We start from the raw sequence: 11,558 nt of genomic DNA, 5'->3' as shown, positions 1-11,558 counted from the left end.
ACAGATGCTGATCTGCTATCGGTTGACATCACACAAGGTGCTGCTCAGAAAATGTGCTGTTGGTTGAACTCCTTCCCACAATGCTCCATTTCTCTCTATTCAGATCAGAAATCACGTGTAGAAATCTTGAATTTGTTTAGCTATGGATCCCAAGACTTGCAGTGATGATAAAGGGTGAAGCAAGAAGATAATGACAATGGAAACAAAGTTTAATGATGATGAAAAAAGTACAAAGAAAGCACTCACATCGTTAATAGATATGGCCATGACTAATTGACAATCCGAACAATCATCGAGAATATCGAGGTGATTAAAGCAACAAAGCCTCAGGGCATGTCAATCTTAAAAATATAAATTTTAAAGCCAGATTTCATTTTAATCCGCCGTTTCCTGCCTCTCTGCATCCACCCACTAACTCCACTGTAACAGCTCAAGTCACATCAAACCAAAGGTGAATAATTAAATTATTTTTTCTCTTTGACATGTGTATTCATTTATAAACGTAACCAATCATACGCATGTACATTACATATTATTACCTACTAAATACTAATTTGCTATTTTAAAGGGACACGGTGCATTATTCGCGCCTACTAGAGGTAAGAAGTATTTTTTTTGATTAGATTAACAATATTGATTTAAGTGATAAGCCAAAATACATGAACTATTATCTAAAAGGGTATTTTTTAAAGTATTCGTAGGTCAATATATTTCAATTTATTTCACATAACATTTGTCTCACCGAGACTTCTAAAACAATATTGTAGGCCCAGAGGAAAATCCCCAACAAGAAATCCTGAAATGTGATTGGTTGAATGCTTAGGTATGAAGGCACACATTTGGAAACAGCGCATGCTTGGGAGAAGCAATAGAAGGAAGGTGAAATTTAATTTTCTGTCTTCTGTTTACTATCATTTGTAGCTTTATATAGGCTAAGCAGTAAAAAACTGCATCATTCATTACTTACAAGTATTAATGGACAAATTAATCACATGATTCAGATATTTTAGGCCAGCATAGAAGGCCTTGCAGGCCCTCACAGCCCGCCACGGAAAGTTTCATGAACAAAATACAAGATTTAAAAGAAGGAAATCAAATAATTAATCGTAAATGAAGTGTAAGCATTGTTTACTTGTTAAAAGGAAATAGGAAGAAATATATCTAGTTTTCGGCTTTTCTGTATAATACAGGGACATCTAGTGGTCAAATAACACTCAATGTCTGTTTAAGATTTTTCACCAGGAGCTGTTTTTACAGTTGCTTTACATCCCCTGCCATACGGCAACAGCTCTTAGCGATACCCAGTAAGAAAACCTAAAAAGAAAGCTGATAAACCGAAATCTTTTGCACAGACGATTCAAAAATGCCCCTTTTAAAGGAAGCCCCCAGAAATGAACCCTTAATTCCAAATCCAGTACAGGAAACCACGCGTTCCCCTCACCTTTACCCCTCATAATCCCGTAACCATTACAAGCTAATGAACAGTACACTACCATTCGATTGCAGGTGAACCCGTAATCAGACTGCCGGCCCGAGGCAACAATTGCCTTTCACCCGCAATTAACCCGGCAATAAATCATCCCACAGCTGCTTCTTCACATGGGGTCCGTCACACTAAAAACGGGGAGACAAGGTCAGTAGAACTGGGGGTAACATCTGTAAAATAGGGTAACAGATGGAACGTTTGAAGTGGGAGATGTTATGCTAGGGCAGGAAAGACAGGGGACCCCCTGCAGAGTGTGTTTAGAGTTCTGACCGAGAGGCTCCTCGAATGTTTTCGATTAGACTTCTAATCCAGCTAACGAAGGCCAAATTCGGTGTTCCTTTTGTTGTGTAAACGGTGACTTTTGTCCCGGTGACAAATCCTCCTTGTCTTTTATCAGCATAAGCAATAAGTGCTAATAGAGTCAAGCTGGCAACCATAGCTATGTGTCAACTAACGCTAACTAGAGTCACTTTGCGTTTTTTAAAAGGTTTCTACTTAGGTAGGAGATGATCACATGGGAAGTCTTGTTCTCAATTTAGTTTACGGGTGAAGTCAAATATCCATCCATCCATCTATTATATTCCGCTTTTCCAGGGTCAGGTTGCGGGGGCAGCAGCCTCAGCAGGGGAAGCAGCCTCAGCAGGGAAGCCCTGACTTTCCCAGCTACTTCATCCAGCTCATCCAACGGGATGCTAAGGCGTTCCCAGGCCAGCCTAAATACATAGTCTCTCCAGCGCGTCCAGGGTCGTCCCCGGGGCCTCCTGTCGGTGGGACATGACCTAAGGGAGAGCCCACCCACCCTGTGAAGGAAACTCATTTAAGCCACTTGTATCCAGGATAGTGTTCTTTCGGTCATGACTCACAGTTCATGACCATAGGTGAGGGTTGGAACGTAGATCAACCGGTAAATCGAGAGCTATGCCTTTCGGCTCAGCTCCCTCTTGACCACGACGGACCGGTACAGTGTCCGCATGACGGCAGACGCTGCACCAATCCATCTGTCATTTTTCCATTCCATTTTACCCTCACTCGTGAACAAGACCCTGTGGTACTAGAACTCCTCTACTTGGTGTAGGATCTCATCCCCAACCCAGAAGGAGCATGCCACCCTTTTCTGAGTACCATGGTCTCGGACCTGCAGATGCTGATCTTTCCTGATCTGCTACATTACCATAGTCCCAATGATCCTAGGAGATATGTTGTCTAGGGGCATTAAGCCCCTGGTAGGGTCACCCATGACAAACAGGTTTTAGGTGAGGAGCCAGACAAAACGCAGATCAAAGACCCCTTATGACGACAAAAAAATGACTGATTTCCCTTGCTGGAGCTCGAATCCGCTGGCGAGCACCTGGTGGTCACCTTTGCTCACGGGGCCAGGCTGTACACCATCCGGAGCGATGACGTGGGCTCACCACCTGCGAGAGGGGCCAAAGGGGTCGGGCGCATAGAGAGCTGGGTAGCAGCCAAAGGAGGGGTGCTTGGGGTGCCGATCCCCAGTTACAGAAAATGGCTTAAAGGTCAAAGATTTGCATTTAAATAATGCATAATAATGCCAAAATACAAAGAAAAACACCTTGTGTTGTAAGCGCCAGCTAACGGTAACGCAGCTAAAGTTACTTCACTGTCTTTTTTAGAGTATTATTTGGGTAAAAGTTGAAATATCAGAAGTTTTTGATTATTCATCTGAATTTAGTTCACTTTACTGGTGTAATTACAACTGTGAATGGAGTCAAGCTGGCAGCTATAGCTATCTGCTAGCTAAGCCTAACACAGCTAGGGTCACTCCATTGTTTTGTTTTAGATTTTTACTTGGGTAGAGGTTGAACATATCTGAAATCTTGTTTTCGCTTTAGCTTACTGGTGTAGTCAAATACTTGTATGCTAACAATAAATACTAAGGTTAATATAGAAAAAATGCATTGCTTTTTTAGCTTGCTAATTGTAACACAGTTAAGGTAACATTGTTTGGGGTTTTATTTAGATTTTTTATTCAGGTAAAAGTTCAACATATTGGAATCCTTTGAAAATTATTTTGGATTTAGTTTACTTCACTGGTGTAGTCAATGATTAGCACACCAATAATGCATGACAACCCTGATATAGAAAGAAATACTTCATGCACTCATGATAAGAGCCATATATGGCTCCCGAGCCATAGGTTCCCAACCCTGTACTAAAGAATTCCTTACTCTCCTCCCAGTGTCTGAGTGTGTTTTTGTGTGTACATAGCCTCTGTCTCAGCAACATTCCCTTTCTGAGATTCGCTGGTGATTAGGGACCGCCGTCTGATCTGAGCCTAATGGAGCAGTTCCTATCCAGACTCGTCCAAGTCTGGCTGTTTGACTTTCTGATAAAAAACGTTTCCGGCAGTTAATCAGACGGAAAAAGAATCCCTTCGGCTCAGTGTTTGGACACAAGGTGCACTCTTTGAGAAGTTCATTATGCAATAATCTAAACTGATCCGTAACAATCACGTTGGTACATTTTTTTTACAATCCGTCTAATAATACATAACAAAAAGTCAGATTGTATTTGTCTCCATTGCAGGTTAGATATATCATGCCCTTCCAAAGAGAATTTGAAGAACATCCGATTCTAAAAAGCAAACAAACTAAACAAATAAATCTGCCATCTTCTATATGTTATTAACGGTCTACTTGTGACTCCAAGAGCCAAGAAGAAGTCTGCAGGCTCAAGAGAATGCTCCATCTGGGCCCCTGTGTTGAAGAATGCTCTGCCCCTGGAGATTATATCTGCAACCTCAGTGGAAGTTTTTGAATCTAGACTTAAGACCCACTTCTTTTCAACAGCTTATGATTGATTCCCACTTCCTGTCCTTTTCCGACTGCCTGGCTTGTGGTGATAGGAGAGAAAGACAATTGGAGATGAGTCAGTGGACTAGCGTCTGGACCTGAAGCATGCCAATGTCTGCATCGACCACCTGGCAGAGATGGGAAGCTGCAGCGTTCCTGTCATGCACTTTCTGGACACATTTTTACATATTACCTATTGTTTTCGTTTTATTGATGTTCACTATGTATTGTGTACTGTTACACAATGCTAAATATATTCCAGAAGGGGGATTACCAAATTTGAGGCCCCTTCTCAAGATTTCTTTATTTTCCTCATGCTGAGGTTGAGTTTTTCCTTGCCCGCATGTTGGTTTACTGAGGAAGCAAAACAAACGCCAGCGATCTAGTGCTTGATGGGCAGGAAAAGCAGGAAGCCCTCGAGATTGGAGCGTGCTCGGAGGATAGAAACAAGTCGGGCAGCCGGCACAGAAGATTGGAGCGTGGTCAGAGGGCGGAAACAAGTCCGACAGCCGGGACGGGAGATCGGAGCGTGGTCGGAGAGAGGAATCAAGTCAGGTAGATGGCGACGATAAGGAAGCCAGGGGTAGACAAGCAGGATACAGGACAGAACAGGACGGGGTGGGACGGTACGGTACAGACAGGAGCTAGAGTCGAAAAATGCTTGCCTTGCTTGCATGTGCGGAGGTTTGCTGACGGACTGACAAGGAGTGAATAAGAGTACTGAGTTTAAATAGGAGGGGAACCAATCAGGAAACGAGCAGCAGCTGGAGCCAAACGAGCTGGCACAGTTAAGGGCAATGGGCAAATTATTACATTACAAGAGATTAAAATAACTGTGTTTTGTATTTTTCACAGTCATTTTTTTCTTTTCAAGCATGTTGCAACATTATACATCATTCAAATTCTTAGTTTTTTTTATCAGTGTCATTTGCAATTATTCATTTCAAAGCACATTGCATCAAATTGCTTTGCTGTTTTCTAGGTAGCTGGAAGATTATTTTATGCCAGTCCACTTCAGTTAAAACCTTCCATATAATACACGATTGTTAAAAACGTTACATTCAAAAGTTCAGGTGTTTTCCAGTTCACAATAAAACTCAAGCAGCAAACTTAAAGTGACAGCGTGTAAAAATGAACCACTAGAAGTCGTTGTAGCTTAAATTGGAGCAGAAGCAAGACACCCTACGGAAGCCCGAAGGATATCACTTCAAAGCTAGTTTTATGAATATATGAATAACCTATATTTTTTGTTGACAATATCTGTGTATTATTTGTTATTGCAACATCCATTGCAGCCTGGTCATCCTGAAAGGGGGATTACCACATGTGCGGTCCCTTCTCAAGGTTTCTTCATTTTCCTCATGTTGAGGTTTTTGAGTTTTTCCTTGCCCTCATGTTGGTTTAAGATCAGGGGATGGTGTCATAATAGTCTGTAATAATAGTCTGTGCAATAACCTGTGCAGCCCATTGAGACTCCTTGTGATTAAGGGCTATACTAATAAAAATGACTTGACTTTTAATCCCTGCGACCGACAACAAAATACCAAGCAAGCTGGATACACCCAAAGCGGCTGAAAGAGTGAAAAGTTAAAGTTGGTCAGAGCTGGTGTAAGTGGTAAACTTTATGTGCAAGTGGGGGAAAGTACTGACAATGCCAGGAAAAGATAGCAGAATTTGTCAAGGTTTATATTACAAAGAGCATTTAACAGTGACAAGTACTTCAAGTAGCTTACATAAGTGGATAGAGAAGGAAACAGTGGAGAAAAAGTATCATATGCCTGAATCGCGGGATTGTGCAGTGGCTGTTAAGTGTTGAAAACACAAGCGAGGAATTATTTGTGGGATAATAGTCTATATTGTTTATCTTCCTTATGAAAAAAACAATTTTGGAGATAAGGTTTTGGCCATCTTAACTATTGCAGATGATAATTCATACATCCCAACCTTTTGAAATTAAAAAGCAGATTTTATTACGCACTCTATTAATATGTCTCTAGAACGTTAAAAAAAAAAAAAAAGATGCGTTTGTTTGGAATTGGAAACCAAAATTGATATCTTGTTTGAAAATAAAGCAGTTGTAGGCTAAAAAACTAGTCTTGAGTCACAATTTTTGTTGTTTGAATTTCGAAAAAGCGGAAATGTTTTCAAGGAGCGAAAACCGTAGGCTAACACGTAAAGCGGTAGTGTTAGCAGGTATGCTATTGCTATTGGCTAACTTTAGTCAGCTTCTTTAAAGGGCGTTTCAAGTGGTGTAATAGAATTACAAATTTTGAAACCTTCGAGTCTTTAAAGGGACAGTGTGTAATATTTAGTGTCTCCTTGTGGTACAAAGGACCTTCATTCAGTAAAAATAATCATTTCAATAATTGGCGAAAATACATGACGAATAACATGTTAATTTCTATCAATATTCATAGGTCAAGAAATTTGTATTTCTTTTAGATAGCGGAATCCATACTTAGTAGTCACACCGCCATGTTTGTCTGGAATCATGCTGCTACGCCATGCTCATTTGGGACTGGCTTTTGTTCACATTAGGCAATACAGTGCCAAAAATTACATAAAGAACCTTGTTGAAGACATAGTACATATGTTTTTGCTTAATTTATGAATCAATAGTGTTTTACTTAAACGAACAAAGTATTTTTACACAACTATATAATACCTACTGGCCCTTTAAGAAAAACACTGTCAGAGCCAACTTGCGTGACGTTTACCACAAGTTTTATTAAAAGAGAGAGGAAGGGCCTACGTTTCGGTGTTTGCTGGGCGCGGGAAGAAAATCGCTTTCGTACTCGGATTGTGATCCGAACACGGAGGTGGATGTTCCGTAGCGAGCCATGGCGATGTCAGGGGTGGAAAACTGGTCGGTAGCTGGGACTGGGAGAGCAAGACGTGCTCGGGGTCGGAAACAAGTTGTAAGCCAGAACGGCAGAGTAGACGTAGTCGGGAACAAAAAGGGGTCGTAAGGCGGGATGGGAGAGCAGACGTGATCAGGATCAAAACGGGTTGTAGCCCGAGACAAACGGGAGCAAAAACGGGACAGGCGGGGTTCAGGGTCGAAAAATGCTTGCTTTGTACACACAGAGATTCGCAGACGGACTCACAACAGGGGAATGACAGGACTGGGTTCAAATACTGACAGGGAGCCAATCAGAACCCGCGGCAGTTGGCACCAAATGAGCAGGCACAGCTGAGTCACATCAGTAATCCTGACAAACACAGAACTATGAGACAATACAATTAAGGTGAATCTATCAAACATGATGAAAATGTGTTTCACATTGGTGGGAATTCGTTTTCAATATAAATATAATTAATCTGAATTTTTTTTTCTGAAACATTTTCCCGACGGTGCAAAAATGAAACCCCGGAGAGGTTCTTATGATATTTCTATTTTTGTAAGAGCGGGGAATTGGTTTAAACAGCCTCATGGAATCAATTTCCTCCAACGAGTTTTCCGTCCATGTACTAATGTCGAAAAAGAAATAACTGCTTAATCTCATTTGAGAAAAGACACAAAAAGCCAATGTTGAACACATACCTGAGACTTAGAGTATCAAGAAAAAAAACACTCAGAGACAGAGAAGCTTTTCTCTCTAATTATGTTATTCCAAGAGCAGTAATGATCCCTCTCTGACTCTTGCTCTCTCTCTAAATAAAACGCTTCCAATACCGAATCTCTGTGCCAAGCCACAACTGTCCTTTCCACATCCTCTCATCTTCCCAGCAGAAATTCTCTCGTTACCAGTGTCAGGAGTAACGCGTTACAAAGGAACGCTTCCCTGGAACCTGATTTTATTGTCTTTGTAACACGTACTGTAACCGGTTATTAACGAAATAATTTACTGTGATTTAACTGTCGTTACAACATGGTGCGTTACTCTGCGACTTTTCAAAAGCAGATTAAGAATTTCAATGTCCTCTGTCCTCTAACAGTTTCTGTTTTGCTCACAGCAATCAATGAGGTTGGACGTGTGCATATTTACTCAATATGGCTGAGGTTGTGTAATTTCACCCGACTGATATTCTGATATTCTCCCTAAAAATGTACTCACATCCAAACCGTATTTACAACAATAAAATAAAATAGTCAAATCAGGTAGTCAGTTTATAGGCGCATATTTGGTTGTGTGTCATGGTAAGCATGACAAGGGGAGGGGGCGTGGCTTATACAGGAACAAAGAAATTAACAGGGCAAACGTGAGTACAGAAATTATGGTAAAAGAGCGCAGAATGTTGGTCTTTGTTTATAACATTTTTTTTTTGCAATACACCATTGCTGATTTGTGGCGGCAGTAGCTTGTCTTGGGGCCGAGTGGTCGCAGGTTTAATTCCCGGCTCCTCCAAGTTAAATGTCAAAGTTGTCATAATTGCTGATTCGGGCACCTGCGACTGCCCCGTTGGCGCCAACAGCCCTGATCACTGATTGGTTCCCTGACTCTTTTTAAACCCCCGTCTTCCAAGAGGAAGCTGTCAGACCATCTGCAAACCTATACTTTTAGCTGTACTATCCGACATTCTCCTGCCCTTTTTTCTCCTGCCTGATACCTGTTGCCGACCTCTTTATGGACTCGTTACTGCCCTTGCTCCTCCGTCTTGGCCTTCGACCTGTTTTCCCGCTGGCTACGACTACCCTCGCTTGACACGGAAGTGCCACTTCCGCGTACCTGCCATCAGCTACCCGTGATCGACGATCATCAGATTGTGGAAGCAAGCACTACTCTCTTTCTCAATAGAACTGAGTAAAACGAACGCAAATGGGTCCTGTCTCCGTTTCTGGCTTGTGACAGAAGTGTCCTTCACACTGAAGCCCTTGCATGGGTGATGCAGTGTATGTGTGTAAGTGTGTGTGTGAACGGGTAAGTGTGAAGCACAAGGTAAAGAGGTCTACAGTACCTTGAAAAGCGCTATATAAGTGCAGACCATTTATACTTCATTGAAAAAGTCTTAGAAATAAAGAGGGGAATCGTTGAGTGGTTTGAAGAGAAAAGACAAAATGGATATGGAGTGATTCACCTGTGTTAGTTTGGAAGCTCTGGAGATTGCACAAGCCAAGAAATACGAAAGCTTCACCGCTTCCACCGTTTGGTGCACACATTATCTCCCATTTTTTTTAATTATGTGGCTATTTTACGCAGTTTTTGTGGTCTGTTTTAACGTGAGTAGTCATTTTTAACATATACTGTAGTCAGTGTCTGAAACTCTTGACAAAAAGTTGCCGGACACCAGTGCAACTCTGAAAAGTTGCCTGCCCAGCCATAGTCAAGTCACATTTATTTATATAGCCCTTAATCACAAAAATGTCTCAAAGGACTGCACAGGATTACAATGACACAATTACCTGATCTTAAACCAACATGCGGGCAAGGAACAACTCAAAACCTCAGGGTGAGGAAAATGAGAAACTGAGAAGGGACCTCACAAGTGGTAATCCCCCTTCCAGGATGAATTTGATTTAGCATTACAGTACACAAACATCGTAAACACTAGGTAACATGTTGAAACTTTGTCCGGAAAGTGCATGACAGCAATGACGCCCCCAGCCTGCAAACTAGTCCAGAAAGTCTATGACGGCCACGACGCAGCTTCCCATCTCTGCCAGCTGGTCCATGCAGGCGTTCACATGCTTCAAGTCAAACGCTGGTCCGCTGACTCATCTCAAATCATCCTTCTCCTTCGTATCACCACCAGGCAGGCAGTCGGAAAAAGATGGACAATATACAGAATATGAGGTGGGCATCAATCATAAGCTTTGGAATAGAAGTGCGTCTTAAGCCTTGATTCATAAACTTCCATTGAGGTTGCAGATCTTATCTCCGGAGGTAGGGCATTCCATAGCACCTTCTTGGCTCTCGGAGTCAAGAGTGGACCGGCATTTTCCGAGCGGAGACTCCGTGCAGGAACATAGGGGGAAATCAAATCAGAGAGATAAGAGGGTGCAAGTCCATGCAAACATTTGTATGTTAATAAGAGAACGTTAAAGTCACGTCTTAATCATAAAGTTGCCTGACCCATTTTTCACAACTTGAAACACAATAAGACGACTAATCGCAAAAAAAAACATCGTTGTTGCAAAGTATTAAGGATTGATAATCAGAATATATAACAGAACAACACTTTAAAATTAAGTTTATTATAAATCTACTTAACATTGATTGCATGTATATGACATTGCTGTTTTCCATCTGCCATCAGTATGTACCTGTATTTATTCATCTTCATCCATGCAATGTTTGCGTTGCGTCGTCTGCTACAAGCCACATGAACTCCTCTTTCCATGATGCTTTTAATGTACGTTTACGTTTTGTAGAGTTATATATTTTGTTAGCTTATTTTGAATATTTCTTCTCGGGCTTGATTCCTAACCACTTATCCATTTTTCTTATGTTCTCTGTGCGTCTATTTTGGAAAATGATATGCAAATAAGAGACTTTATAACGCTCGCGTAAGTCCGGAAGCACAAAGTTATTCGACGCGGTCTTCTGATCGGCTGCCGAGTATGCAAATTGCTAAACGAACCGAAATTCCGAAATTTCCAAACCAGACGAAGATTCCGAAATCGGAATGAAACGAATGTTTCATTCGAAAAAAAATCTGCTTTTTTTTTTTTCCTTAAAAAAGTTATCGGCCACCCAGGCGGAGAAGTTTTGTAAGTTCTACGCCCGACGTATAAGATGCACTCCCCGGGCTTCCGGGCAGACGTTATTTCAGACACTGCTGTAGTTACTTTCAGAGTAACACGTTACTTGGGTGTCAGTAATCTTAACTGAGTAACTTTAAAAAAAGGACCAAGTAACTGTAACTCATTCCTTCTTTCACTAACGTGCCCACTACCGGCCGTTGCCAAGGGGCTCGGACCCGTTGCCATGTGCCATTGCCCTTGTGTGGGCCTGGTTCCCGGCAAAAAGAATTTAAAACCGAATGCTCGCCGACAGATGTTTTCTCTTTGGCCTGACGGCAGCGGAGGTGATGACGGCTAAATGCGAGGTTACATAAGACACAGCGGTTCTTTGGTCTACATGACCCAATATGCCATCATTGTGCTTTCGTTTTGATAATTACCTTACAAGGAGACTCGATTTTTAGGTTTTTTTCGTTATGCAATAGCGTAATGAGCAGTTTCCACAAAACTAGAACGATACGACGAAAGAAATGTGTTATCATTAAAACAAAATGGGAAAAAGGGAAACATCAGGAATTCTAAAGGGACAAAGGCCGAATCGGATTTTATCTGAAGTCTTTTTGGATCTGATGTT

This window comes from Urocampus carinirostris, chromosome 7, assembly GCF_059441175.1.
Source record: "Urocampus carinirostris isolate Australia breed hairy pipefish chromosome 7, RoL_Ucar_1.0, whole genome shotgun sequence".
Taxonomy (NCBI): Eukaryota; Metazoa; Chordata; class Actinopteri; order Syngnathiformes; family Syngnathidae; genus Urocampus; species Urocampus carinirostris.
This window is presented reverse-complemented; position numbering follows the sequence as displayed.